The 17,341-nt window shown below is 32.8% G+C and overlaps 1 protein-coding gene across 1 annotated transcript in view; it reads right to left on the bottom strand.

The window, feature by feature from the left end:
• LOC134237068 (uncharacterized) overlaps window positions 1–17,341 on the bottom strand; it is a 60,178-nt gene that overhangs the window by 42,234 nt on the left and 603 nt on the right. The window lies entirely within an intron of this gene.

Below are 17,341 nucleotides of genomic sequence, written 5' to 3'. Positions count from 1 at the left end.
ATATCTTTTGCACATGTGGAACATCTCTCTGGCTGATGACTCATTTTTGACCCTAATAACGACTACTTATAATAAGATGTCAAAACAGAACAAATTGAATTCTTAAGTAACATCAAATCTTCACTAAAATTAAATGAATTATCGGAATTTCACTGTGGTTGTCGTTTTGTTTATAACACTAATTTTAACGTAAATAGTAATCAAATGACTTTGCAATAAGGGACGGGTTTCTCAATTGAGCATATTTCCGAAGATCAGATCAGACGTATGCAGATGTTCCTGCTTTCCAATCTTTTTCAAATTATAAATGTTCTGAATCCGCTATCTCTTCTCGAACAATAGTTTAAACTTCAAATTTTAATTAGACTGTAGTTCTGACTCCTAATATTTTAGATTCTAATAAAAATACATAACTTTTTAAAAAAAAAAGTGTTTACCATTTCAATGCTCTTTAACTCTCATGATTCTTTTTATTTTTGAAAAAAGAAAAGTTATTCTCTGGAACAAATAAATTAAAACTTACAAGTCAGCCCATGTTTGTTCATCCATAAGAATATTTTAAATGAATCAACAATTGTTTTCTTTTAAATATATAATGTTTATTTGCCGCTAAGTAGCTTTTGATTGACATGACCACAGCATTAATATTTTTCTGTAGGGGGCCACAAAAGGACTGACACTCATGCTAACAGATTTTATGTCTATATGTTGCCCAAGATCATATTCACTACCTGAAAATATCTCATGATCTTAATTTGATTGAAAATGGTATAATAAAAACATCTTGAATGTTGAAATTCTCCAGCAAAAAAAAAAAAAAAAGACAAGAAGCTGTACTTGTTACCACTTTAACATGGCTTTCTAGTTAACGTACATGAACAGCTGACACACAAATTCTAAAGATCTCTATTTGGTGGTTATATAGGCAAAAGTAAAAAAAAATTGACAAGAGATAAAAAGTGAAGTAGCATGAATATAACTGTTACATGTTAAATATTACCTGTTTTGTTTCTCCGTCACGCCGTCTTGAAGCAATGCTAGGATGAAGCTGTGGACAATGATTGATAACTATATCATCACTGTAATAAGGAAACGCTCGGTGAATGGCAAATACACACAACCGTCAATTTACTACATCGTAACAACATATGTAACTTCTCCAAACCGACAGTGGAGATTTAAAGTCGAGAATTATCAATCTAGGTAATTGAATATTCCTATTTATTTGTAGCAAATTGCAAAGGTATGCCTTTGTAGGAACCTATCCAAAAGAATGATGCATATTGTACATAATTATTTTGTTTTGATGGGTTTTCTTTCTGAGAACCCTAACCGCACTGCGTAAAAAATGAAAATTAGATTTGTTTTGCATCATTGAGTTTATTAAACAGATTTTGTTTTCATTCACGATATACAAATTTATACTTTTGTTTTATCTACACTAGCCGGTAAGTGCTCAAATTTACACCTGCACTCGGCACCTTAAGCAGGCATAGCCTGAATCTACTCAAACATGGATCTCGGTTTATACAGATCTTTCTGAAGGGCCAACCACACTGTCTAAGTAGGACAACACCTGCGACGTAGGGATATGTCCGCGACTATCGGGCAAACTGCGCTCTAACCTACGCGTACATCAACCAAATGCTGAATTGTCGTTAAATAAATCTTAAAATTTAAAACGATTAAAGGTTATATATGGCAGAATTTCAGAATTTAAAAAGACAAAAATGATAACACCCCCCCAAAGAAAAAAGAGAGAAAGCATCCAGTTCTTATTAATAGTACTTTTCGTATTATTTTGTTGAATAAGGCCTTTTTGTAAAAATGCCATTGGCTTTATTTAACATTACTTTGAACAAGAGAAATATGAAACGTTAACGACTTGATGTTTCTTACATATACATGCACATATATTGATTTTTTAACGACCCAACAAACACAAATACGTGAACAAGGTACATAGGCAATCTCCCCAATTGTGACCCATGCACGTATACGTTGCCTTTCATATGAGGATCATATGTGGATCATACGATTTGCCTAATATGATTCACATATGATTCACTTTTTTATGATTCTCATGTGAAACAAATCATATGATTCACATATGATACACATATGTGGATAATATGTGCAAAAATTGCCTGCATATATTGAACAAAACATGGACCTTTGGAACCTCCAGAGCTAGGATCAGGCGTCCTGGGTATTGGGAATCTCTTAGCGACCTGTCACATTCTCCAGGACTCTTATGTGTTGTTCAGATTGATAAAATGGATAGACAGTCGAATATACTTGTACTTGTATTATCTGTAGACGGTTAAAACTTAAAATCAATATTTTGCAAATTCTATCGTTAATATAATGATATTGGCAGCTAAAACAATATATTGTTAGGTCAAATATTGACTGGAGTTTTCCAAACAAACCGTTTGCCTTTTTTTTCAAAATGAACTGTCTACGGATGTTCGGTCCGAGGACAAAGAGCACACGGCGCGTTTGGTCGTTCGTCAGAGGATGCTTACTCCGTCATGGCACCTGATTCCCACTGTTATGTATGAAGAGTTTTGCGATTGATTACGATTCATTATCTTCATATTCCATTTAACACTTTAATGATTTCATTTTTATAGGGCTCATAAGAAAAACGGAGCGGGCACGCCTATCGCATTTGCAGTGACAGTTTATAATGTTCTTCGCGCTATGTCAACCCTAAAATGTAAAATGTTGGTTCCTTCGCCAAGTGCGCATCTTAAGTAAAAGCAAGGATCTTTTAGATGAGATATCAAAACCGAGGTATCTTGTCACAGTTGCCGTTAGCACAATTAACTAAAGAAACGTCACCCCCTAAAGAATACCCCGTGTGGTGAGAAGATACCCAAGTTTGGGTCTAACAAACTGTACCTTAACTTGGTTTGTTCTGAAAACGCATCAGTACACTTATGTTTGATAAAGAAATGTTAAAATAAGTTTCCATGCTCAAATATCGACCAAAAAGTCCCGATTTATTTCTGTGTTTCTCATTAAAGGGAAAAAAAGCAAGGACTTTGTGTTTTATCTCTGAGTCATTTTTTTCAGAACTACACAAGGATTGTTTGTGTCGGGTAAAAAACAGAGACGGGGAAAGATAAAGAATTATATATATTTTAGTTTTCAAGTATTTTATGCAGCTTTGGTTGTGAACTATTCAAATATCTTGAGTCAGCCTTGTTTTCCTCTTTCTGTGGTTTATCAACCATATTAGCTTTACTTGACAGATAATAAATAGCATGTATGTACTTTATTGTAAGGTACAAAGAGTTTAATTCTAGTCATGAATATGCATTTAGAATTCAACGAGTCAAGAATGATTAATTCTCTGTGAATTTAATCTATAAAACAACATAGGGCAATGCCTTCTAATTGATAGTGTTAATTTGTCAATTCCAGATGCACCATAACAAAACATGCTTCAAATGAATTCCTATTTTGTATTCTAGAAGCCGGTATAACATCTACCTTCAGAATGTTTTTGGAAGATTTAAAACATGAGTGATAACAATATGACAAGCTGATCAGATTCACTTTCATTAACGATCAGTGCATAGCTCCAATAAAAGTACATGTATTGAAGAGATTTGCTGGCATATGTTCAAAATAAAGCTTGTAATGTAGGTGTCTTCATTCATGCCGACGTCAAAATCCACGATGTGAGTACCGCACACGAACCAATGAATTATTTATACACTGTGGCAAATTGACGGGTCGGAAGATTAAGTTCTTTCTTTTCCTTGTTTACAATTTTGAACTTTTTCTCGGCTCTTCTCAATTCATTCAAAACTACCGTTTTTGACAAATAAGTTTGAATTGCAAATAAATTATACTTCTTTTTACCATGTGTTTTTTTACATGCAGATACTACCTGACTCAACGGTTAATGATGATAAAAATGTTTCTAGTTTTGTAAGTGTAATTCTTTAATCAATTGGTAAAATTCAGCAAATTAATTCTCAAACCAAAATTTACTTTAAACGTTCTTAAAGTCTTTAATTAATACATTTAGGAGAGATATCGACAGTACTTCTCAATTTATGTTGTTTACTGTTTTCATGGTTAGCTTAAACAAGCCATGAGATGTTTGACTGCTTTATGCATAAGACAGTATACAGGAAAAAATGGTATCTTATTTACATTTCAGCCACGGATGTTCAAAAGACCCTTTAATGAAAAAAAGGTGAAATATTGAAGTATCAAAAAGTACTCAACATCAAGTGTCCATTCAAATAATACAAATCAGGAGTGAAGCAAAACCCAATTAAACCTCTAAAATATCAGCGTTTGATCAGGTGCATTGGGTGATTAAGTATACCCTATTGATCGGTCAAACAATTGCAAGTTTACTTCCGTGGATTGTGATAAATTTTGCCAAGTACCTAGCTGTGTATTTTACAAATACTGACAATTGGTATCTACGAGTTTCCCCTGATTGACTAAGAACCAAAGTAAAGGTTCTAAACTCTGTAAAACAGCAGCAAACACTGCGGAATACATTTCACATCTATTGATGAAAGATAGATGTCAACAGCTCTCGTCGTCTATTCAATGCCTCTGAAAATGTTTTTGATATTTGTGTTATAATTTTTTAAAAATTCCGTGTTAAGTCGATAAAGGTCCTATGGTGTTAACATTAAAAGAAAGGTTTTATAAACAGATCAACCTTTAGAAACAACTATCATCCAGAAGAACCTTATTCAGATTTGTTCTTCCACACAAAGAATTATTATAATAGCTCTTGTCAGAATTAAAAGGTCAATGATTAATAATGAGAAAGAATCATATTAACTTATTATAGGAGTATTTTAGTTGTACTTTTAACAAGTCTTGATTAATATAGAGCTTCTACATATACAGATACTCTGAAGAATATTATGTTGAAGTTCTTAAGTGTCACTATTCCAAGTCTTTGGGGACCAGTTCTTGCAGAAATATATATTATAATGAGCACTATAATCATGTTCTTATATAAGAATATAAGAGAATCTGTTTTATATTCTCAAAAATAAATTCAAAAATGCCTATTTGAAAAGGAAAATATCTTCTTGTTTTGTGGCCTACAATTACGAGGACCTTTTTTTCATTCTTATGTTGATATATCTCAGTTAACTTGAAAAAAAAGAGACACCTGGAGTTTGGCAAAACTGATTCATATTTAGATGTTTAACTGACTTTAAAGGTACTTGGACACAGATTTGAAGTTAATATTTTCTGTATAATATCACGAATTATATATTTTAATAGCATTTCACACAAAAATTAATTAAAAATCTTATTTCATTTAAAAGTTATTAAAACTTCAAATTTTTTGGCGGATTTGATTGACACATCCTTGCATTTTCACAAATTTTTACTTTATTCATAATCCTTAGGAAAAGTGGCAATTTTGTTGTGTATTAATGAGAAATATTTAAACTTAAATCCAGAAAAATAATTTTATTCAGAGTAGAAATGTTAGAAAGCAAAACTCCTTCACAAAGATTTTCATTCCGTTGTGTACAGAGTTTAGCAAATCGAGCACACTTGTGTTATGTACACAGTTTTTGTAAACAAGGCTAGAGCCCTGTTATTGTTGACTGTTTACGATTCACCGGGTGCGTTTAATAGCCAGTCTGCTCACCACAACTGCACGGACTGACAATATATTGTGTGTTTGTTTTGCTTTCGAACATGTCTACTTTGAATTTCCTGGATTATAGTATTAATATTTTTCATTCATACACAACAAGATTGTCACTTTTCCAAAGGATTAAGTGTAAAGTTAAAATTTCTGAAAGTGCAAGGATGTGTCAATCAAACCCGCCCAAAAAATTAAAATTGTAATAACTTTTAAATGAGATAAGATTTTTAATTAATTTTTGTGTGAAATGCTATTAAAACATATAAGTTGTAATATTACAGAGAAAATATTAACTTCAAATCTGTGTCCAAGTACCTTTAACAGCTTACTGCACCTGGTCCTAGGATCATGAAACATCTTCAGCTTAAGTCAGAATCTTTAAATTATACTTAAATGTTGTAGAAGTCAAGCAGACCAAAATTAAAATAGGTTTCAATATTGATCCACAAAAGTGTTGTTATTTGTTAATTTTGACAGTAATTCAATAATGAATAAACATTTTACAGGCATTTGAAAATCTGAGTCAAGTCTAAGTCTGTTTCATGATCCTGGGTCCTGGAATAGATAACAAATGAAATTATTTCAACTAGTTCTCCTATACATGTGTAAAGCTGTAGTTTTTTGTTTGTGTGTATATTGTTTAAGGTCACTCTCGAGAATTTTTCACTCATACACTCATACGGAGACGCCACCACTTGCCGGTGGAGAGCTGCAAATTTTGTTTTATACTCGGTACCTACGGTCATTGAGCAGTGAGGGATATTTTTCGTACCAGCATCTATTGCCACAATGGACCTCGGTTTATACGGTTTATACAAAGGACCAGTCTCCACGTCCCACAGTGGGGTTGTATATTTATCATAACTGATCCGATAAATTATTAGTAGTATAGACAACCGCAAGAGGATACAGACAAAAAATGCTTTTACATGTTTTTAAACATTCTTATTGCAGAAAATTTTCACAAATTTTATGGCCGTTATAATAACCTAATTATATGTACAGTCTATCAATAGGACGTGTTTGATTAACTTGTTTCATGCAAAATGTAATATTATTGTTCTTATACTTATTTAACTACGTATTATACAGTATGTGGGTGTGTCTGATCTATAAGGGGTGCTTGCTTCTTCTTGGCATATGATCCACCCTCTGGAGTTTATATGGGCCCCACATTTAACAATGTTTAACATGTTTTCGATTAACATTTTACAGGATTTATGAAATCAATTATTGTTTGAATCTTCTACTTTCTTATACAAACTAGAACACTCATCTGGGTAAAAAAATGACATCTTTTTGAAATTAATTAAACATTTTGTTTCAAATTTCAAATGCAGTCAAAAAGACCAATATTATCACATTTCTATAATATCCCTCAGGAAGACCCTGAAACAGTCAATTTCAAATCATTAAGTGAAAGGATGCGCTACAGCGGAAATACAACCCGATCCGTCTATAATAGGACAAAAGCAGACATTAACAAGCTCAAAAAAAAGGTTAATTACAACCTAGTCATCAAACAAAGCCATTAATGGGTTTTAATTTCTTTTAAAAGCGAAAGTGAGTGTCACTCTGAAATATCTCTCGGGCCATCGAAGAACTATATCTCTCCCGCAAAGGAATCCAAGTGTAAACAACCCACCAATTCAATATTATGACGTCATTGATGTCTTTGATACAACCGTGTTGGGGGATTATCATAGATTTGTATCAATTAAAATCAGTGGTATTGCGACGTTTTATTTCTCAAGAATAAAATGAAATAACTATTTGAATTCATTTTAATTTTACTTAAAGTAATTATTAAAGTTTCATGCCTTCTTAAAACTTATGCGAAATTGCTTTAAAATATTTGCTTATTAACACAAGATTTTATTTCGTATTGAATAATTCTGATATGTATGCTGTTTTATTAATTCCTCTTTAAAAAAGGTATGTAGTTCCTTGGATTTGACAATATTTCAGATCAACTTAATTAGAATGACTCCTTACATATTTAAAAACAACGGACAGTGAACAGTCTTTTAAATTTATTATTAAACACGAATCGTGAAATGGGCAAAATCTCCTGGAAACAAGACCTGGTATCAGGTGCCCAGGAGGGGTACAAATCTATGCCTTGTACAGTCACATCGATCTGATCCCTCTTCAAGCTCAAAAGTCCTTTAAACAATACAAAATTATAGCAGAGCAAACACGGAATTCCAAAACATCAGAGGTGGGATAAGGTGCCATGGAGAACTTAACAAATATGGTATTAGCCATGTCTGAAAATATGTTATTCAACTAAGGGCTGTTTTTGAAAAAAAAGGTCAGTATAATGACCATATCCGTTACAAAATGCTTATTTTAAGCTGGGGCTTTTGAAGTCCCATCAACTTACTTTAGTCTATTTAGTAATATGCTACATGTTACTGAAACCAAGCAGTTTGCGGGTGAAAGTGGAATATTACTAGATAAATAAGGAATTTGATGATGGACAATGTGAATTAATTCCGTTTGTCACTTTTGTTTTTTTTTTTAATTTAGATTGACCACGATCATTCGGCTTGTTTTTAAACCGCTTTTTGGCAAATACTTCTTGGAATACAGTTTGATCTCATAAATGTTTCAATGACCTCATAAAAATCAAATTTAAAAAATTCAAATCTTTCTTAGCTGACATGTGTGACCTGTTTGATATATTGGATTGTCAAAATATAAGTACAAATCATATTTATATTCAAAACCAAGTAAAGTATAACAAAGTAATCAGTTAGAAGATGTCAAAGTTTCGGGGAAAATCTTGTATAAGAACGAATTTTATAGTTCTAGTGTACATACGTGTAGTTCATGTGTCATTATGTGAAACGTCATGCAGTTTTATCCAATCTAGACTTTACTGAATTGCAAGTGTTTCAAACCAATCGTTAGGTGCTAATGTCTTCAGTACTTCCGTTATCCCGATCATGACAGGAAGCATATGGCGGGTGTTTGCGGTCGACGTAGGACGCTTTCTCATCCGTGGCACCGGATCCAAACTCTGATGTTTGAAGAGGTTCCCGTTCGCTCTTCTTCCGATAAGTGCGAGTTAAAATGGCCGTTTGAGCTTAATAACTGGTCGTTATCTCTCATATATTAGCGAGCTAGCCTATCATATACATGTTAAAGGAGGCTCATCACACTAGAAAATTATTTTACATTTCATAACAGAACCATTTATTATGTAGATTTCAAATATTCAAATGTAGGATTTGATACCATTAATACCTTTAGTGAATTTTAAAACTTTTTTTCTGATTTTAGTTAAATGTTTTATTTCAAGTTTATTATGAATAGAATTGCAGAAACATGTAAGAAAGACATCTTCTTCAGACATTCATGTACATGAAATGAGAATACTTAAATTTGCTCAATTTTATTTTTATGATAATCAATAGCCCCCGCCCCCCCCCCCCCCCAAAAAAATAATAAATAATGTTATTCAATTCAAACCATAAGTTAATTATAGATCTATCTGCTAAAACACAAACGTCTGCAATACTACAATCGTTTAATATCTATATTGATTTCAAACATTTGCATGTTTATAACTTATAAAATTCAAATCAAGAAAAAAATTCAACATTCCTTTCAAGAGAATAAGAGAATTAATCTGATTCATTGCTTTTTAAATTTCAACACAGGTTTTGCATTAAACGTTAAAGGCAAAACGCCAGAAACACAGGTGATAAATTGATGCAAAATAGTAGGAAATTGTTTTAATTATGCACAGTGTCCCACTTGTATATGTGATCTTAGTGAATATGATCAATTATGACAAGATAACGAACAATATTCAAGCTCAAAAAGTTCATTTAAACAATACAAATGAGGAGCTCAGCCAACCCGAACCTCTAAAATCACCAGAGGATGGATCAGGGGGATGGATGAGCAAGCATCACCCATTGACCAGTCACACTCGTGGCACAACCCCTGCATCAGTCGCGGGAAAAACGGAAAAATTCGCAGAACAGCGAGTGTTGGAAGTGTTCTCATTTGCATTTCACAGATCTTCCCTTTGATTTTTTAGGTCATTTAATTGATCGTGAACCGATAAATAATCTGCTTACATGACTTACCTCAGATATGCCAGAGAGTTGTTCTTTTCTTAATTCGTTTAAAGATTCTTTGGATTATTTTAGGATGGTGCCTTGTACTTTTCATTTATAAAAATCATCTATCTGCAACACCTGTGATGCTAAAGGTCTCTTTCTGTGTGAAGGATTGAGCTGCATGTGTCAAAATTACAAAACACCAAATAGACGCCTGTTTTTTTAATTTGCAAAGAAAGATGGGAACTATAAAGTTGCGTTATATTTAAGATGATATTAATTTTAATGCAGTGCATGATGGATAGTTTTATATATTACATGTAATCACCGTATGGAATTTAAAAAAAACAAAAGCAATGGGTGATAAAAATCGTTTGATTAAAGCAGGGATTCTGCTCATATTTCTTGTATTCAAAAAATAATAAAACAAATATTAATGATATTTCCATAGAATCAAGAACATTACATTGAGAATAAAAACATTGCCAATCATGCAGTTCCAAACTCAGTTACCATTTCTATTTAAATTTGCATAATTGTAATGAGGAAAGAAAAATGAAACATATGAAGATAACGAACAGTATTAAAGATCAAAAGTCCATAAATCAATACAAAATAGGAGCAGAGCAAACACGGACCTCCAAAACATTATAGGTGAGATCAGGTGTCATGATAAAGGACATCCCCTGCCGACCTGTCACACCCGCTGTGTGTTTCTTGTCATGATCGGAAAATAAAGGAATAATCTGTCGCCAATTCAGTGTATAAATAATGGACTTACAATTAGTATGAAAAACGTAAGTCAGCATTTGACTCAATGATAAATCGTATTTGCTGACAAGGCCATTGTATCTGTAACAGAGACAATTTTGTGCCTCTGCTGAGGATTGCACCGGGCCTCTGGCTTGCCGGTCTCTACCAACTGAGCTAAGGGGTTACCCACTAGCCCAAGCTAGTAGGATGCCATGTATCTTACTCTACAACATTGTCCCCTTCCAGAGAATGAGATGTTCTCATCTGTTTTGGAGTGCCGACGCCTGTGGGGCGAAGTTCTGGGGGCAATCACTCTCACCTGCCAGAGAACACCCGGGTCCCTACATGGGCGTCAAATGTAACAGAGACAAGCGTGTGCCTCTGCTAGGGATTGAACCCGGGGCCTCTGGCCTGCCAGTCCAGTACTCTACCAACTGAGCTACAGGGTTAACCCACTATCCTAAGCTAGTAGGATGCCATGTATCTTACTCTACCACATATCGACCATACAACTTATGAAATGATGACATTAAACGAGACTGCTGAAATTCTTGTTTCTTCAACTTGTTTGTCAATAATTTACCTCGTTTTAGAAATTGTTCATACGCAGAGTATGCTCTTGCGTTTCGAATTAACGGAGATTTATAAACTCCGTATGCATATGATGAAGGTATATTGCTGCATAAGTAAAGGAAGTTGACGCTTGTGAAGTCAAAGTCATCACGTTTATCATAGAGCTTGGTTGTTAGATTACCATTAACGTCTTTTTCATGTAAAATATCCAAATATGAAACAAATATGTTATCTCAAGCTCACCAAGATTTATCGTATTGACATAAGAATGGAAATTACCGCTGTTAATTGAACATACGTTGGCGATTTATCTAAATGTCGAATTGAAGACAACGTACAGCAAGTGTTTTCTTTTATTCACGTATAAGATTTTGCACAAATTTTGCTTCATATCAGTACAAACATAGGTCTGCTAATAACGGGGCGTAATTGGTACCCATGAGAATTATTTCAAATTTCTTACATCTAAATAGAAAGCAAATGTACTTTGAATATTTCATCTAGTCAGAAACCAGACAAGAATCCCTCCTTCATAGCTCTTTTGCTTACTTGAGCCAATGTGTCACGCTGCTTACGATATAGTTTTGCTATCGTCTGACCGTAACCATTACATATATACATTTTTGATTTCAAAGTAAGTGCTCAAAAAAAGTTTGTGTATCAAAAAAATGGGGCTTGAGCTAGGGACGATTTTTCAAGCGATCAGTATTCCCTATAAATGCTTACTATTGAATCAAAGCCATGCTCAATCCTTCATTTGATGTTAGCTTCATTGTTTGTCTTAGTTTTGATTTATCTTTTTCAGTTTAATTGTTTGTTTGTCCTGGAATTTTTTTCTCTCTGCGTTTTATTTTTCGAATTATCCCTGCAATTTGAAAATTGTGTCACTTTATTTCAGCGATTATACGTCTGCCTTCTGATGATTTTTCAATGAAAACAGCGCGTTTATCTTGATCACATTAATGTTTTTATCCACGTGATTAAAAAGGAAGACGGGGGTATAATTGCCATTTATCTTTGTTCTATTAATCCAAATCTAGAGGGCGACACAGCGGAAATGGAGAGGTATAATTGTCAACTACAACAAAATAACAATTAATGAGTCATCTCCGTCCTTCCCTCTACATTGAAAGCGAATTCACCATGAACGAGTTAATCTGATCTAATCTAATTCTCGTTTAATGAACTCTACAGTGTAATTAGCAAAATCAAATTTACTGATTAAAATTTTTACAACGCAGTTTCTTTCTCATTGGTATTAAACCACAAGGTTAATTTTAATTCATTTGATTTGATGACTTTGAAATTCAGGTTACTATAAAAATGTATGCTTCCTAATTGTTTTGCAAGTTACATGTACAAGAATCTACAATTTTAGATAATACTTTGTTGCATTGAATAACCTCTAGATTCTAGAAACTTGATCTACGACCTTCATATTTGAAAAAAAAAAAGAAATAAAAAATAATCTCCTTCAAGAACAAAATAAATTGTTTGTCAAATATGCCTAGAATTAATTCAGTAGTTTCCAGGAAAATTACTGGTTCGAGGGCTATAAAAGACAAATCCAAAACGTTAGATAATAGTCAGCTGGTCACAAAAATAACAGAAAAAAAACTTGTAATTGGAACGAAATAGCTTTCTGGAATATTCTTTTTTTTCTAATGCTATTAGGTTTAGTTCTCAGTTTACATTAATAAATGAAGAATTTTACCACTCTTACGGTTTATAAATGGTTTTTTTTTTTTAAATGTTTCATACATGTACCTTTAATAAGAATACATTTGCTAATCTCGTCATATTTTGGCGCTGGTTGGGGAAGGGGGTATTATAATATTTTGTCAGATAGATAACTTACTCCAAATAATATTAAGAAAAATTACCTTAAATATAATCGTAAAAAAACTACTAACTGACAGTTTACAACTTCAGTTTTAGACCGAGAAAATCATAAATGTATTTCCAAGCCTTCTTTCTGGAACATCGAGCCGTCACAAAGCCTCATACTAATAAAAACTGTATGGAAATCTTCATTTGACATATTTACATAATGATAAATTAAGCGCTGTCTATATTAAGTTATCTTTATACTTACTGTGACTTAATAGCAGGATAATATATCCTATCCGAGAACAGACCTTAGACGTTAAAAAGTCTAATAAATTTCGTCTTAAGAGTAGGACCGGAATTGTCCTGAAGACCATGAAATTTTGGAATTAATTAAGAAACTTAAGAAAGAAATATATTTAGATGAATACTGAAAGTAAAATTAAATTAATGAAATTAAAAACAGAAACGATTAACCAGTGATATCGTTATTTAGAGATATTTACATACAATTAATTTCAATTTTATACAAAAATGTAACTCTATAGACATGCATCTTGCATTTCTATGAATAAACCACTTTCTGTTTCATTTTATTTTTAAATCTTTTTCATAATTGTTTTTACATTAAGGTTACCGTAATGATTATCCAATAAAATTTTTAATACCGTAAAACTTCACACATTAAATTCTGTTAACATGGCAACTCCCAATAATTTTTAGATCTTTTTATTGCACATAAATAATTATGTTAACAGTTGAAAACTCGACATGGCCCAATTACATTAGTTCCTCGTTGTCGAATCACGTCGGTTTTAGCCCAAAATCTCTGAACTTTGCTGCTAGTAGTAGCGGAGCGGGGTCTTCTAATGCGGAAACGGTATGATGAAATAATGAAATAAAATGAAGACATTTATTATCAGACGATTAGGGCCTGGGTCCACTTACATAGTTACTTACTGTTCAAGCAAATAGGAAGTTTCATTCGTTGTTGTCATGCATGACCTGGTGTTTTTAATTGCTTTTATTTGTAAATTATCGCGGAATATATGTATATATACATGCATGATTAGTATTAAAGAATCCTTATATCAATGTTTTCTCAAGAGTAGTAAAAAAGTATCATTTTATTTCAGAACGTTTAAATGACCAAATGCAGTTTAAAATATTTGGAAACTCAATTAAAAAATATTGACGTCAGAAAATCCAAGAATGCCATCTCTATGATTCCTAGCTGATTGTTTGCTGAAAAATAAGACATGGAAATACAATGTAGTTTGGGCGTGCCATTACACTCACATTTAGTCAGATCGCGTGTCTACTGTCTAGGTTTTTTATGTTCTGCGGTAAATATCGAAAAGTGTGGAATTCAGCTGTTGCCCACGGCACGACGATCGCCGATCGAAACAACATTAACAACAAGCATGAACAAGGACGGAGTAAGAGGACCTCCTTGTCGCAGCTCAAAAAGTTATTCACCGTTACGTTCATCATCACAGTGAACAACCATTCACTACGTTCATTTTCCCCTCTCCTATACCAGTATTGTGGAGCATCAAGTGGAATTATAATGAATTAATTGTGTTTTTAGTCTAAACTTTCCATAACAATACCATACACGAAAAAAATATGATACTGTAATATATCAAGTATAATGAATTTGATATGAATTGATTATGGAAATTAATAACTGGAAACACTTTAAGTTTAATCAGGGATTCAAACCGCGTTACTAACCGAATAAAGTATATGCTCTCAAGGTTAGAGTACGTTGTTAATTACACTCTCAAGGTTTCTTTGAGGAAAATGATATTTATGATAATTAAAACACATACATATAGAATTGGACATAACAATCAATTTGGTTAATTTATCATATCTGGGATAAGTTTTATTTGCATTAGATATTTTATGGCCAAAAAACAATCATACATCATTCTTGGGTGACAGGTGAAATATATTAAGACCTTTCAAAATGAATTCGTTTGAATAATTGTCTTTTTACCGAAATGTATGCATTCATGAATTTTCCAGTCTTTTCTCAAATACCTTGTATGACCTGACAGTATAAATATTAAGTCTTTAAATTGATCCTAACCTATTCTTTGAACAAACGTATTAATAAAATCGCTTATTCTCGTGTCAGGTATGCATGGCGGAAATAATTTGCAGTTTTCCTTGGTACAGTATTGGCATGTCATTAAATTATTAGGCCTTATTCCAGTATAAACAAGGAAGACATTGGTCAAGAAATACGTTTACTATGATTTAGAATAAATAGACCGGGGACAGTTTCCAACGAAATCTGTCAAACAAAAAGTTGAACTTTTCTAGTATGAATTATAAGGGATTTGAAAAACAAGATAGAACATGCATTGTTGAGTTACATTTGATCAAGTAACTTAAAGTTTCTCTGAAGATAAAAATCTTAAGAACAAGGTTAATTTGCGCGATGTGGTTACCAAACACAAATTAACTAACGACATGTTTTCAACGTGAGATTACATGTATCACATGAAATAATGGCTTGTTTTATATTATTTAAATGTCATATCCTGCTTAAAAGGGCTGGGGTTATAGCCATTTTCAGACTATTTTGATCTCCATTAGAAGAAAGCTCCATGTAAAGATATACAACCAGAAGTCTCTGTCGAGACTGTAGCTCTACTGATTTATACTTATAACAAAGGAAGATAAAAGTTACAGTTGGGACTTGAATCTTTACAACAGCAATATAAAAACAGAATGATTATCCTTGATAAAGTCTTTGGTGGCAATACTGCAATAAGACTACAGCTGTAAGAGTAACTTTTAATATTTTTTATAGAATTTTCAATTATAGTTACCATGGCAACACCGTTCATCGGAATAAATTTAAAAAAAAATTAAGACAATAATGTGTCTTAGTGTAGTCTATCTGCATGACACATTATATCACAATCAAACTACAAATATATTTGTGATAGCATTTTAAAATCATTTAACAGAAATTTCTATTTTTAGACATCGAAATCAAAATCCGATGCACAGAATTATGAATCTAGTGTAGTCTACTTGTGTGTCAAGTTATATTGAAATCAGACCAAAACTGTAGACGGAGTAGCATTTTAAAAGCATTTCACAGTAAATTTCTATTTTTAGTAACCACGGCAACACCGTTCATCAAAATCAAAAACCGATGCACAGAATTATGTATCTTAGTATAGTCTCCTTGTGAGCCAAGTAATATTGAAATCGGACCAAAACTGTAGAAGTAGCTTTCTGAAAGCATTTCACAAAAATTTCTATTTTTAGTAACCACAGCAACCTCGTTCTTTGAAATTAAAAACCAATGCACAGAATTATGTATCTTAGTATAGTCTCCTTGTGTGCCAAGTAATATTGAAATCAGACCAAAACTGTAGGAGAAGTAGCTTTTTGAAAGAATTTTACAGAAATTTCTATTTTTAGTAACCACGGCAATACCGGTACCGTTCCTCGAAATCATACGCCGATGCACAGAATTATGTATCTTAGTATAGTCTACTTGTGTGCCAAGTTATATTGAAATCCGACCAAAACTGTAGGAGGAGCAGCATTTTGAAAAATTGTTTACAGACAGCTAGACGGACAGTCAGACAGACGGACGGATGCCGGACGCATTACTATCGCATAAGCTCTTCTGGTCTCTGACCAGTAGAGCTAAAAATGATGAAATTTCAAAATTAAATTGTATGAGATTTTTCTTTGCCAAATGATAGTTGACAGCTTAAGATATCATATAAAAAAAATTAAGCTATATCTGATGGTTAATTTGTTGACCCCCCAGCCCCCTCAATCTTTTTTTTACAAGAAAGGTGAATTGAATTTTTAAGATAGGCATTTGAACAAATGTTCACTGCATCGTAATGATGTTCTTTAATTGATTTTCATTGATATTCATGCGTTAAATTGAACATATTAACGTCATTGTACGAGTCCCAAGAGATCTTGTAAAATCCAACAGACATCAAGCTTCTCCCGCTTACACATTAAGTAGTTTTATACTTACTTGTACACATTTTTTCTTGTTTTTTGTACACTGTTTATATGTACATGTATCAATAGCAAGATGTCTGATATTAGAGTTCCTACAGTATATCGTATCTGTATACTTTTACCTTCCTAATAAAGGCAATCCACTTCAAAATTTCACTTTGCTATATCGGGATACATGAGAATTAAGTAAAGAGAGTTAAATCATCCCAAAGAAGAAGACGTTTCATGGTTAGGATAGTGATCATTCTAGCTTTATTACTAGGGTGAGCAAAGCAAGACAACGAAAAATGTTGATTCTGCCAAGATTCCGCAAGAATCCTTTGGGCGAATTACTTTAATTTTGTCTACATTAATTTGTTCAAAAATAGCTTGCACAAGTAATTAACGTCGAAATTGACAAAATTATGAGAGAAAAATCTCTAAATTGTTAAGAGTCATT

The sequence above is a fragment of the Saccostrea cucullata genome, unplaced genomic scaffold (assembly GCF_032062105.1).
Source record: "Saccostrea cucullata isolate Sc308-1 unplaced genomic scaffold, CSIRO_AGI_Scuc_v1 ctg282, whole genome shotgun sequence".
NCBI lineage: Eukaryota > Metazoa > Mollusca > Bivalvia > Ostreida > Ostreidae > Saccostrea > Saccostrea cuccullata.
This window is presented reverse-complemented; position numbering and strand designations above follow the sequence as displayed.